Genomic DNA, 14,543 nt, shown 5'->3' with positions numbered 1-14,543 from the left:
TGCTGTACCTGGAGCCAGATCAGCGATGCGAAGCGTGAGGCTCTAGGTTTGATTCGTGTCGACAGGCACCTTGCCATCGCCCTTAAAACACAGAGAAAAATGTGTAAGTAACTGGATCTTAACAGGTTTCTCTGGCTCCTTCAGCCATGTTAAAAAGTTCATACTTTTTCCATACACTTCCACATACTCAGTTTATTTGTGCCACCCCTTCTTCAGAAAGTCCCACCAATCCTCCTGCTACACAATTCTTCACCCCTTGCTGCCATTTATTGTTCACAATGATTAGTCCTTCAAGATTGAACTGTACTCTTTGCATGCAACTGACATACATCTGTTTTCCCCCATCTGATGCTAAACATTCTTCTTCGACTGCAAGGATGGAAGCTGCTACAGATTTTCCCTGAAACTGTCCTCAGGCCTTCCACAAGGCGAGGTGCACTAGATACTGCCCCCGCTGTCTCTACCTCGTCGGGAATAAATAATCTAGGGACACCAGAAGCATGGGGATAAAAAAGCAAATATAATATGACTCTTGTCATGCTCTTTCTCTCTCTCTCCCCACCCTCTTCATATAAGGATACCACAAATTATCTGATGCAAAGCTATGTGCGTCATTTACTGTTTCGAAATTTACATTATCACCATTATTTGCAAAATCTATTTCAAGTTCTTGTTGTGCTCATCATAGTTTTTCTGCTGTATCCATAGTACTTTATAACTCAGATCCATTTACATTCCTACTATTGAGAACATATACCACAGAAATCAAGAGAGAAATAGATCTACACATTCTCATACACATTTTTAAATGCATTGTTTTGTTTTACAGTCTGAAAAACAATTCTCGATATCTGTGCACTCCGTTCCCTCTTTCACTGGCATGAACTGCATCTTCTTACGGCACACTTAGTTTTAGGACTGCTCTTCCCCAGGTGTCAGTAGAGGGACTCTGGTGGCCCTTCGCAGGTCATGAACGTGGATCCAAGTTATGTTGCCCTCCACGTTGACTGCAGTCAGTGTAGCAAAGATCACTTTATGAGGCCAATGGAAACACTGTTCATTCCAGCAGCTAAAAAGGAATGCACATACACAGTCCCCGGGGGATAGAAATGGTTACTGTAGTTCTTGTTGCTTGATGTCTTTTCCCATTGCTTGCGGTCTTTTCCCCTTGCTTGCTGATGTGATGCTATAACCTGTGAAGACACCATCTTAACGCTCTTAGTTAAGGCTGAAGATATTCCCCAAATTCTTCTCCAAAAATCGCTGCTGACTTGTGTGTCTGAACATGCGCAGGCAGGTGGGAGTGGTGTATACAATCTATGCGCCATCACCACCTCATGTGGGCCGAGATGGTGATCTTTACCTGGCTTATTTCGTAAGTAAAACATGGCCAACGGAAGACAGTACATCCAATTCGTTTGCACTACATAATTTAAACAACTGCATTTTAAACAAACCATTAAGTCTTTCCACTATTTCATTGGCTTGTATCTGATACACTGACCACAACCTGTGCTTGTTACCCAGAAGGGATAGAATCTCGGCAAATAGTGCATTATTAAAAAAATGGATCCCATTATCTGATCTCAGGACCTCACATTCCCCACCGTGGAAATACCTCCATCACCAAAAATGGTGCTGCCAATTTTGCCTCAGGGTGCACACAGGGACCAACCTCAAGCCATCGGGAAAATGGACATACAATTGCAATCAAATACCTGAAATATTACACTTCTGTAACATATCGTCAAAGTCAATGTGGAGTTCTCTGAAAGGACCTGAAGGCCGGGGAATGATACCTCTCACTGCTTTCATGCTGTTACCAGGATTGAATTATTTACAAACTATACAATTCCCTACGAACCTACTTACCTGTTTGTGAATGTTTGGTATAAACCACTCCTCCTGGAGTTCTGTTGCTATTTGTTGTCGGGGCATATGTGATGGGTAATGTAGTTTCTCTAGAGCCACAAGAAGCAGTTCTTCGGCAATTACTACCGTCCCTGGCAATTACTACCTTCCCCGGCAATTACTACCTTCCCCATCAACTCCTGTCTCCACAACAAGTCTGTAGTTGAGAGCATACATCCTCTCTTTGGCCAGAGCTCCTTCTCCTCTTGGGGTGCCTTTCCCTGCATTTCTACTATTTGAAGCAAAGGGACTGCAGGATATGGGACTGGCAAGTGTATCTGTTGGGACACCATTTCCATTTTCAGAGGTTCTGAAAAGGGCAAATATGGCACTTCGTTTGCCACTCTATTTGCGGCATCATTACCAAGCGCTATTAAATCCTCTTCTTTTCCATCTAGTTAACCCAGAATGTACCGTGGAGGTGACATACACAGCATCATAGTATATAGTGACTGCCTTCCCCTTACTCATCTCTAGTGCCTCGATGAGTGCCACTAGTTCTGCCACTTGCGCAGAGTAATGGGGAGACAGTTGTTTCTCCACTCCAACCTGGTGTTCCCCCTCCACAAGACCTATAACAGCCGGCCCTGTGTGCCTCTCACCAGTGTCCTGATCAATTGTCCACAATCTGTAAACAAAGAGTACCTCGCCTTCTTCGAAGGCACCCTCCCCAACATTTGTCCTCTCTTCTTCTTCTCCCTCATAAATTGCACAGTCGTGGACAATGTCATCAAGTTTCACTGGTTCGGCTAAGAATGTCGCTGGATTGCCTAGGTGACAGTGACACCTTACCGGATGTATGGAAGCATTTGACAAAATAACTTCATACCCTGATACTCTTTGGGTTGTCAAAGTGGACTTAGACTTTTCCAATATAGCAAAAACTGCATGCTCCACATACGTCACCGGGCAGCCCCTAGTAATGGTTGAAGACATTTGTATTGCAAAAGCTGGTGCCGGGAGAACTTGTTCAAATGCAAACTGATCTTGCATAACTGAATCCAAAAGCCTGCTGTAGTAAGCCAAGGGCTTGTAACCTAATGATGTTTTTTTGAGCCAGGACTGCTGTCATTCCCTTTCCATCTGTATGTGAAAATAGAAGAAACGGTTTCTGGTAATTCGAGATTGCCAAAACTGAAGCATTACTGATCGCAGTCTTGAGTTCCCGAAAACATGTTCTCATTTCCTCTGACCATTTTATTGGATACTTCTCATTCTGTGCTTCCTTAAGCGCTTGGAGGGACCTTGTGTAACTAGAGTAGTCAAAAATCCAGGACCTACAATAGTTACAGGCCCCCAGAAACTGCTGCATCTGTTTTGCTGTAACTGGCTGAGGTGTATTCTGGACTGCGGTGGCACTCTCGGCCATCACCTTTCTCCCTGCAGATATTACCTGTCCCAAATATACTACCTCTATCTGGCAAAACTGCAATTTATCTTTGTCCACTTTGTACCCTTTCTCAGTGAGCAGGGTGATGAGCTTGATTGAGTCACCTCGGCACTGCTCCGCTGAAGCACTACAGACCAATAAGTCGTCCACGGACTGAATTACGGTACTGGACACTTGCAAGTATCCCAAATCCATTTGAATGACCCTTTTAAAAACACTCAGGAATTCACACCTTATGTGCTCAAATCTCTGCCCACAATATGTAAACGCTGTGAGGTACTGGGAACTAGGGTCTAAGGGGACTGAGAAAAAGGCGTTTTTAAATCAGTTTGTATAGAATGAGTCGACCCAATAGGGATGTCACAAAGAATGGTGGCAGGATTTCATACCACCGTAAACTCTGCTTTAACAATGTTGTTCGGAGGATGCAAATCCTGGACCATCTTCCAGCTGGACCCCTCTGCTTTCTTCACATGCTAGATAGCCGTAGGACTTGGGGATAACAATGGCTGTATAATGCCTGGCTTTAACAATGCCATAATGGTCTAAGAAATCCCTTCGTCTGCCTCCCTAGACATGGGGTATTGCCTAACTCGTGGCAATATTTCTCATGGTTTTAATTTAATCTGTACTGCTCCTACACTTTTCAACAACCCCACATCATGAGGATTGCTGGTCCACAAGTGGTCCGGCACTTTCTCCAAATCCATCCTCCAATATGGCAACGTTTTACTAGCTCTATCATTACCTGGCAAGGCACCCCGATCTCAGACAATCTCTCCTGTGTTTTCTGCATACTCAAATAATTGCTCATCAATGAGTTTGGATCGAGACACAATGCTGTGCGCCATTCGCCTCTTTTCTCATCAGTGCCTGAAAGAAACACCCTGTCTTCCTCGACAACCACTGCTTCTAACAGAATGGTAACAATAGTCCCTGGCGCTATCTCCTGTGACTCGGCATGCCGATACAAAAATTCAAGAGGAGAGGTATACGCCATGTTCGATCTTTTATTCCTGGGACCCCACTCTACACTATCATCACTCCATACAGAAACAATGCTGAATGCACTGGCACCCCCTGGTCGCACTATCACTGTAATATGCGGGGGAAAGTGATGCTTCTCTCACTGGTTACAATCCTGGAGTCAAGCATACTATGCCATCTTTTGAAACAGTTATCAACATATTAAGCTTGCTCAGGAGGTCCCTTCCCAAGGATTTGCTGGGGTATTCTTACAGTATAACAGGGGAGCAGATACAATTTGCTTACCTACCTTGATATGCAGATCCTCGGTGTAAGGAACCGACAGGACAACCCCAGACAATCCCTGTGTCCATCGTTTTGTCAGAAAGGGGAAACTCACCTTCTTTGAAGCATGATTTTGTAGCTCCTGTATCGACCATAAATGAAATCGTCTGCTCCCCTACCTTTACTCCTATCCAAGGTTCCTCTTCCAGATCAGTAGTAACCAATAGAACTGGACACACCAGAAATCCCATTGGGCTGTCCTATTCCTGGTACATATGAGCACCAGGAGGCAAAAAAGGATTTCCTCCAAACACACTTGCTCCGGTGTAGTGAGTGACTGTCCTGTGGGGTAGATGGTTTTTCTTGCACGCTTGGACCGGTACCTGGGTTTACACGGTCGGTGGGAGTCCATAGATCTGTGCCATTCCAGCTCCTGGGTTCTGATCAACCTGGACATGCTGCAATGGCACAGAGCTTGGGGCATGTGGCACAGTTGGGGGATTAATTTGTGAGGGACTTTGTTAGGCAGAATCCTGTGCAGTTCCCTTGGGGAACACTGCAAAAAGATTAAGACTCCAGGAGTAAGCAGTAAACCCAATTGGTAGCAGTCTGCACCACCCAGATTTACCTGGTAGCTGTGGCTGAGCAGTCAGACTTCTCTCAAGAAGAGTAGGGCAGTATATAGAGTATACACAATAGGGCTAAAAACACAGTAGAGCAAACAAACACTGAACAGAGCTTTGTATAAAAAGTATATAGTTATTTATTTAAAACATACTTTAGGCAATGTACTAGCACTCTAAATCAAAAGCAAGTCAAAACACAGTTAGGTAAAGTGTACACACCTCCCTTAATAACTATTAGACAAGTCAGAATTAAAACGCCACGATTTGTTAAACAGAGGTGAGCGCATAACCTGATGGCACTCTAATAGTTCAGTTAAAGGGAGAGAAAAAGACAGAGCATAGAAATAAAACAGGTCCCAACACGTTTAGGAGGTCTCAGCAAGAGAATAAAGGCATTAAATACTGTAGAGCCAAAGTTCATAGGCCAGGCCCACTATAAAGTGAGCAAAGCGAAATGTGCCCAGGATCACACGGTTTAAAATGCACGAAAAAGTCTTTGCAGAATGTTCAAAAGAGGTTGGGTGATTCAAGAAGGTAAAGTTAGAAGGTCTGGGGCCAACCCAGTTGGCAAGCCAAAGATTTAAGGGTCACATTGGGCAAACCGAAGAAAGGGAGGCCAGGCAGGACACTGTACCTTAAACAGAGAGGAAGCTCCAGGGGTGGCAGTTGTTCCTGGCAGTAGTTGCAGTTCGTTGTTTCGACCAGGGGGAAGAGAGGATATCGTCGAGGAGGAAATGTGGAGTCGTTGCACTGCACAGGGATGAAACCAGCCGCAGAGTTCATCACTAAAATGAGCGTTCCTTTTATTCGCGGTCAAAGTGGTGAAGCTTGGCTATCCGGCCGCCGGGGTGCTTGGCACGGGCGATTCGACCAAGAGACGTCTTTGGAAGGCGAAAAGGGCGAACTGGTTGGTCCCACCAGTTCAGAGGAAGAAGACTCGTCCAGCACAAGATTTTCTCTTGTCGTCAGGAAAGTGGTGAGGTAGTTGCAGGAGGGCTTCACCGGTGGTGTCGTCGTTGCAGATGGCTCAGCTTCTTCCCTCTTCGGATTCTTAGGTCCTGTGGTGACTTCTGAAGTTCCAGTCCCAAAGGCCCTGCTTTTATGCAGAAAAACCCCCATTCATCAGCCTAGCTGTCAATCACACATGCTAAGTGGTGAGCCAGCCGGCTCACCACTGGGTCAATCAGAGTAGAGTGGACTTGGGTTGCCGAGGCAACGCAGTACAGGGTGCCAATTCCCCCCTCCACCCCTCCTGTGGAACCCAGACAGAGTGGCACCATTTGGAGGGCTTCTGTGGAGAAGCCCGCCAAAATAGTGGAACAGAGGGCTCGACCTTGGTCAGAGTTACAGAGACGGACACAAACGCCATTTTAGAAAAGAGTTCTGGCAAAAAAGACCCAACCGGGGATTTAATATTAAATAAATAAACTGGCGGTATCTTTACCATTGCACCAAAAAGCGGTGCGTTTAAAATCAATGGGAAAATCCCATAGAGAATATTCCGATGGAATATTTCGCGTGGTAACCATTGCCACCAGCCAGAAACTCAACAAGGGGGGACTAGACAGTGCCCCCTTGAAAACAGACACAGGGGCAATATAATTAACCCCTTCCAGTACTTCCACAATATGATGGTTTGTACTGGTTCTGTTCACAATTTAGGACTAGTAAAGTCAATGGTGACTTTACATGCCCTGGGAGACAGTAGTCAGTCCCAGGGTATGGAGTCTATGTTTGGGGGTCACTATGAAACCTCTGTGTTACTGCACTGAGGGTGCTGTGTAACACATATACAAAAAATAGATGATACCCTATGGAGTAAAGGACCCCATAGCCCACAAGCACACAAATAGTCAGAGACATACCTCAAATCATGCCTAAGAGTGGGAGTAAAAGAGTCTCACTCTTAGCAGGAGAAAAAAAAAAATACAGCAAAGCTGCTGGGGGACTCACTAGGTTTGGGAAATTAGCCTTATAAGAGGATTCTCCCTAACAGACTTGCATTGAAATATTGCAGCCATCTTCGACAGTCCCGTGCGATGTCCCGTTCTCCCACACTCCCAACACTTCACTCCATAACCTCCCATTAAACTGGGGTCCCATCCCTCCAAACCCGACGACCCACCACCCCATGAAAATCCTCCCCTACCCCGTGAAAACCCTCTTATCGGTATCGGTCCGGGTGCATGCCCATCTATCCATTCTTGTCCCATTCCTGTTTCCATTTGTCCCTGCTTTCCCTCTGAGGAGCTAGTTATCATTGCTCCTTCTAAACAGATATTTGCCTGATTTTTCTGTACCGGCTTGGCCTTAGCCTTTTGTGCTTGCTCCATGCTTTCCTTCTCCTTCTCTTGCTGTCTTTTACAAAAATGTACAATATGTGCTTTAATCTCCTGCCAACTCTTGGCCTCGATTCCTACCACTTTATCCAGGTCGTGCTGGACTTCTTTGGGTAGTTGCTTTTTTAACATGTGGTAGAAAATAGCCATATTCTTGTCCCAGGCTTCTCCTGTCTCTGCCTTCCACATTTCTTGAATCAATTGAAATGGATGGTAGGATCCTCATCTAGGTTAATCGTTTTCGTCAAGATAGAGTTTATATTGGGCGTATTGGGGTACTTCATTCTCAGTGCCCCCAAACTTGTGGCCTATAATTATTAATGGTTGCTCCATCATGGGTGTTCATGCTCAATTGAACCCCAGGATATCCTGATTTTTTCTAGAGCTCATCTGCCTGTTCCCCCATCAAGGCCTTGAAAAGGCTTTTCATGTCCCCAATTGCTAAAAGCGTCTTCATTAGATTATTCTGGTCCATGTGTGACCACGAAACATAATATGCCTTCCCCTGACCCTTCTGGAGTAGTGTGAATTGAGTTGCTCCTACCTTTACTGGGGCTTTCCCCATCGGTCCTCAGCCTCTCCCTATAGCCATGTGACTCCCCACGGCCGTCCGAAGGCCCCTATGCTGTGCTTTCCCTGATTACTTCTGGAGTGGGAGGCGCAACTACTACCTCTTCTCCTCTTTGCTCATCATCTGTTTCCCATTCATCCTCTCCCTATTACCACATCCCCTAATCTTTATATGGGGACGGAAGCGTATTCAGCATTGCCGTAGCATGCCACTTCTCTTTCTCCTTGTTCTGATTCCCTACCTTTGACGGCACGTCCTTCCTCCAAATACACATTTACTCCCTTTATAACTGATTTATCTGACCATGCCTCCTCCTCCCTTCCTCAAACTCCTTCACTTATTACCTTTTTCCTGTTCTTCACTCCTGATCTGTTGTAACCGCACTACTTCATTCTCTGCTAACCTTACTGCTTCTTCCCGTTTCCATTGTTCTTGCCTCTCTACTACCATCCGCAATCTATCTTCTATTCTAGTGACAGGGGCACCTCCTCCCTTCTGAACTCTTCATCCTTCCTTGCTCTTACAGTTCTCTCCTGCTCTTGTTCCATCAGCTCCAATTTTGGTGCTGGTCTAAACGTTGAATAGACGGTTCTCATTCCAACTTCCATTTGGGACCCATCAATAACTTTTACTAAAGAAGGTGTTCTCCTCCTGCTCCCCTAATGATCCCATCTTTTGAAGAATGGAGCTAACAGAGGTGTCACCCCTGCCCGTCTTGTAACTGCCAGAGTGGTTACCGGAGAGTATGGGGGTTCAAACTCAGGGTTGGTATGTCCTTCTGCGGGTGACGAAGGATAATCCTACACCCTCCATTCTTATCTTTTCCTCAACAGTCATAATGTTAAGGGTCTTCCCTTCCTTCTCATACACCTCCATAACTCCAAGATATTCAACCTATTCTCCAATTCCGAACTGTTATACTTAGTTACTAGGAAAGTATGCAAGTTCTCCAACATACCCTTATCATAAGACCCTTTTGTTAGGCCAGAATTCAGCATTTTGCCTTTCGTTTCCCTCAACCAGTCTTGATGGCATTTTAAAATCTTCTCCTAATAGCCGGGGAGCACCTGACATAAATGATTTAATGGAGTCTCCATACTCAAAACCAATGTAACTCAAGCACATTTTCAAAAATCATGATATAAACCCCAAGAAGCAAACCCGCAGCACAAAAATCACTATGCACAAATCATCCCCTTTTCATTACCATTTTCCTGCACTCATTCTCCTTATTTGCCTTCACGACAACCGCCTTGGTAATGAAAGACTACTCAGACATACACTAAAAGACATCATATTATCAAAGCACACGCTTACCAAAAATCCTCTTTACTGAGATTTCTCCTTTACTCAAGCATAAAAGGAATGCAATGTTTTCCACTACAACACTGCTGTATCGCTCTCTTGTTTCCTAGTACAACACTCTTGACTACAGTGCTGTCTTTTCCTGACTACAGGAAGATACCCTTCACTACTTTGACTAACCACGAAAAAGCGAGGCGCAGGCTTCGTCAGCGCGATTAATACAAAGTAAGGGGTTACCAAGGGTACACTCCAGAAAGGTATCTGCGGGCGGACTTACCATAAAATGCCATCTCACCCTTAGGTAAGAGCTCCTGCCAACCAGACATGCAACCTGAAGGGGTATCAAGACTATCCTTACAATGGACGTGCAGGTGCGGGAGACTACACCTCTAAAGTAACAAACTAGGTAAAAACGTACGACATAGAACAAATCATTCACTCCTCTAAAAACGCTCACTCTTCCAACCTACTTGACCTCATCTAACCTTACACACACCTATTTTGCCCAATCCAAGAATTTAAAAAAAACGTGTTTCTTCTCCCCCGTTACCCTCTTTCTTTACCTGGCAAAGATGCACTCACATGAAAGCACACCCCGAAGATCTCTGGCGTGACGCACCTTTAATCTGGCCTGCGCAGCCGGGCCACGGTACCATTCATCTGGGGCTGCAGACAGGCCTCTAACCAATATGGCACCTGTATTCCTCCCTGTCCCCGCAGAGAAGTTCCACTGCCAAGCTGGGTGGATCAGAGACCCCCAACGTCTCGGAGAACATGTAGCCCACACAGGGACGCCAAATGTAGGAATGGGCCTTTGATCACCATATCCCAAAGCAGTCCCACCCTGAAATAGTAAGTGCACACTTGTCCGTAAAGCAAGTTTATTGTACAAACGACCGGGAGGGGTTAGATGACATCAAAGTGTCAAACTAACCGTCTCCCTGAACCACACAATGAACACACATGTTATAGAATTTGCAACTGTTAAAACACTTGCAGACGTTTTGTTACAAAGTCAACACCCCAACACATGATTGGTTAAACCTAAATTATGTAGCCATTTTCCCTTCAGTTCCCACACGTCCTATTGGGTACATTCATCTAAGCACCATCCTCTTTAACTTATAATTGCATGTTTCATATTTACACTACACCCCTCTCTGGGGCACTTCCATATTTGGTCATTGCCCCATCTCCTAGTTACCCCTAGAAACCTTTACCCCTTCTTGTGACGCACACAACTATTCTATAAAAATTCCATTGCTATGAAGAGGAGGGGAACAAACACATTTATTTTTGTCTATTGTTGCTGGTTTTGTTGCCCAAATGTATTGGTGTCCACATTCCATTTTAAACTATGCGATTTACCATTCTAGCCCACATGGTCCCAACCCACACCTTGACAACTCAATTGAAAATCTGTGATCTATCGGTGGACCTTTCCCCGCAAGCATCCCGTGCATCAGGTTTAATTGTCCAGCCCTACCAGTTGGTTGAAATCCACCCACCATTCAATTACAGATTCCAATATACTTTTACAGAGATTGCATCTCCCCTTCAAATGCACCAGGCCATAACGAGGCCTGCCGGTACTGACCATCTGATATTCATCACAACTGCTGCTGTCTTTCCCAAACCTTGTAAAACTAGTCTCTCAGTCACAGAGAGTTCAGTTGCCCAACCCAGGTTTTCAGCCAGCATCATTATAATTTCTAGCTTATCAGAAAGCTCTGTGGCAAAACAGATCTGTATGATCATACTGCCCACAAACGATTTCCCTAGAGACCCCCATGTATGTGTATCTATACATGTTTGTTCAGGATTACTGCATCCGCTCACACTGATTTTCCCATTGCAAATCTCCTTCCTCCTATGTACATGGGGAGCTCCTCGCTGCCCGATTTTCTTTTTTTTTTTTAACCGCTGTGTGGCACGACACACCTATATTGCGTTTATATGGTATCAGCAGTTTTGACATTTATCTTGCTTCGCACACGCAATTCGAAAATGTATTCACTAGAGCAATACTAAAAAGAACACATATCTCATTACCAATTGGCTACACTGGATTCATACTAAAATGAAACATCATGTCAACATCGCTGTCAACCCAGCTACCAATATGGCACACGCAATTCAAACTTCTATTTACCCATGGGACCCTTATTACTTTCCCAACAAAAATGAGAGACTTCCGATAGGAATTCTACAGGGAATAAGGAGACTTGGAGGACCTTGTAGCTGACTTGCAGGAGTCAAGTCGGCTGGACACCTCACCAGATGTGGACATGCTCCCTGCTGCCACCTGAGATGCCCTATCATATAGAGCAATGTCTAAAAATGGTAGCCAACGAAACAAATCCAGCATCTAATCTTCTTGAGTTCATAGCCTCTAGTCTAATCTAGGCTAATAACGTAAATGTTCCGAACTTGCCCAAAGCAAAATTCACAATATAATATACCCTTTTCAGAAACTAGGGAACAAGATGAACAATATCTCATAACCACTTCTGGGATAGGGGTTCCTTTCTAAAAGGAGGAAGTGGAATACTGTCTCTCACCTAAGGACATCCCACCTCCAATTCCTGAGGACCCTCTACCCAGGTGATACTCAAGAGGCAGGATCCAAAAGTGTTGGCCTTTCCCTGGCCACCTACATAGAGGATCCAGAGGGAGTAGAAGTAAGAAGACCCTCAGGTTTATCACAATTCCCAGGTTGGTGTTACAGGTTGGAGAACTTATCTCTAACACAGGAAAAGCACTGGACCATCTATCACGCTGTGTATTCTCTAAAGTGTCTGATGAGAATGTGCTGGATATGCTAAGAAAACTGAAACCGACTAATTGTAAAGGGGACATTTGCCCAGCAGCCTTTGTAAAAACTTGCGCTCACCATCTTGCCCTACTATTGCTAAATCTGTTACACTATTCTTTTTGGAGAACCATGTTCCAACCTCAATTAAACAAGCATGGATTACCCCCTTGTAGAAAAAACCCTCATTGGATCCATCTCTGGCGGCCAACTATCGCCCCATAACTAATACGCTGTTTCTTCTGAAAATTCTGGACATGATTGCACATGAGCAAATACAAGATTTTCTTGTTTGTCATAATATCCTAAGCACTAAACAGTCAGGTTTCAGAAGCCATCATAGCACGGAGTCCACTCTGTTGGATTTGAAAACAAACATACTGCAACATCTAGACAAAGGCCAAGTAGCCCTTTTGATGCTTCTGTACCTGACTGCGGCGTTTGACCTTGTGGACCATAACATGCTGGTCACCCAACTTCAAAATTCAGCTGCCTTTTCCCGTGAAGCAGCCAGCTGATTCTTCTCCTTTTTTGTCAGAGCAAACTGCTTGTGTATTGCGACAATGCCATCACAGAGAGTGTTGTGTTGCACTGTGAGGGTTCCCCAGGGCTCGTGCATGTATGCCACACTGTTTAACATCTTTACCTTGCCCCTCTTTGACCTTTTGGAGTCCAAGCAGATCATTTTCGCTAATTATGCTGACGACACACAGTGCCTCATCCCTCTAACAAGTAACCATGTAACTGACACCCTTACAACAAATACCACCTATAATCTTATTCACGGATGGAAGCTGTGCAATGGCTTGGTTCTCAACAACTCTAAGACTGAGATCATGATTGTTGACACTACTTACAAGCTTCGTCACCTGGATCCAGCGTTTCAAGCCAATAAAGTGGGCGAATGCTCCCTTAAAACTCTACCGAAGGGTACAACCCTGGGAATGATTTTTGACCAAGAACAGAGCATGAAAGCTGATGTTAGAAACCCTGTGTCTTGTTTCTCATACTACATCAAACTTCTGGTGCAGATCCGTCCTTTCCTAGTTTCAAGCTGCTGTGCCACCCTGGCGATTGCCATTGTGGAATCACGGTTAGACTACTGCTCAAGCCTACTGCACATAGGTCAGGAAGAATTGAATCGACTACAAGTGCTTCAAAATAATGCGGTCAGAGTGGTCTGCGGAATGCATACATCTGAGCATGTATCATTGGCAAGAAAATCCATGTACTGGCTTCCCATTAGAAAGCGTATTGTTTTCCACATGCTGTGCATCGCCAATGCCTGCCTTTTTGGAGAAAACCCAACCTATTGGGTTGGTTGCCACAGACGCACCCTGAGATTCAACAACTCGGGGCTCTTGCTGACCCCGAAAGCGAATGTCTATGGTCTTGGAGGGATCTTTCCATATAGCAGTGCCTGGTCTCTGGAACGCACTGCCTCTAGATCTAAGTTCCTGCTCCTCCCTTGCTTCCTTCAAACAGTTACTGATGACCTTCTTATTTGAATGATGATTTCTACTAAGGACTCTCCATTCCTCACCTAGAATCTCTGATTTGTTTCTGTTTGTCTGTCATGTCCTGCGCTTCCATGCCTACGGGCATTGTCCCAAAGCATTATAAATAAAAATAAATAAATAAATACAGTACGGCACTCCACTGGAGACTGGTCCTGGGTGGTAGCGGTGTGCAGTATAAATCAACATAACACAACAGAGACAAGCTTAGATGCTCTGAAACTACGACTTTGGTGATTTTGCACAGCATAAAAAGCCTAATATAACATGATTGCACTTTGTTACAACACACAAAACATTTTCACTATATAAAGGTTAAAATAGATCTTAGTTTCTGTTGTTTAATGTGATTGCTAAATATGAATGTTTGAAAACCATATAACTTGTTTTAGTATTGTAACTTCTCTCTTTAATGTCACGCTTGCCCTTATGTAAAGTTTTACTTTGTTTTGCAAGTTGTGAAAGTGCAACATTATTGCATTGGCTGTCGGTGTGGAGATTATGTAAACTTCTTTTCTTGTTAACCCCCCTCCCCCTTAATTATTTTTCTTAATTGATCACTCTGCTTTCTCTCTACCTCTTATGGAAGTATTTTCCCTGTAAAAGGAGCAATCTGTCTAAGGTAGAGAAATTCAATTTCTATACATATTGATTGCCATGTCTGCATGTCGTTAGTTTGCAGAGACTGTGCTAATCATTTATCTGTTTTATTTAACCTTAGTCTTCAGTTTCTTCTGAGAAATTAATGTTTGTAACTCCAGCCCAGAATCCAATTTCTACCAATTGCCAGGGGAACTTTCCTGAATTGCTACAAAGCAAAT

General features: G+C 44.4%; 1 protein-coding gene across 6 annotated transcripts in view; it reads left to right on the top strand.

Moving 5' to 3' along the window:
• The window catches only part of KIF16B (kinesin family member 16B), a 3,050,718-nt gene that overhangs the window by 1,821,659 nt on the left and 1,214,516 nt on the right, over positions 1-14,543 (top strand). The window lies entirely within an intron of this gene.

This window comes from Ambystoma mexicanum, chromosome 4q, assembly GCF_040938575.1.
Source record: "Ambystoma mexicanum isolate Mex_15411 chromosome 4q, UKY_AmexF1_1, whole genome shotgun sequence".
Lineage (NCBI taxonomy): Eukaryota > Metazoa > Chordata > Amphibia > Caudata > Ambystomatidae > Ambystoma > Ambystoma mexicanum.
This window is presented reverse-complemented; position numbering and strand designations above follow the sequence as displayed.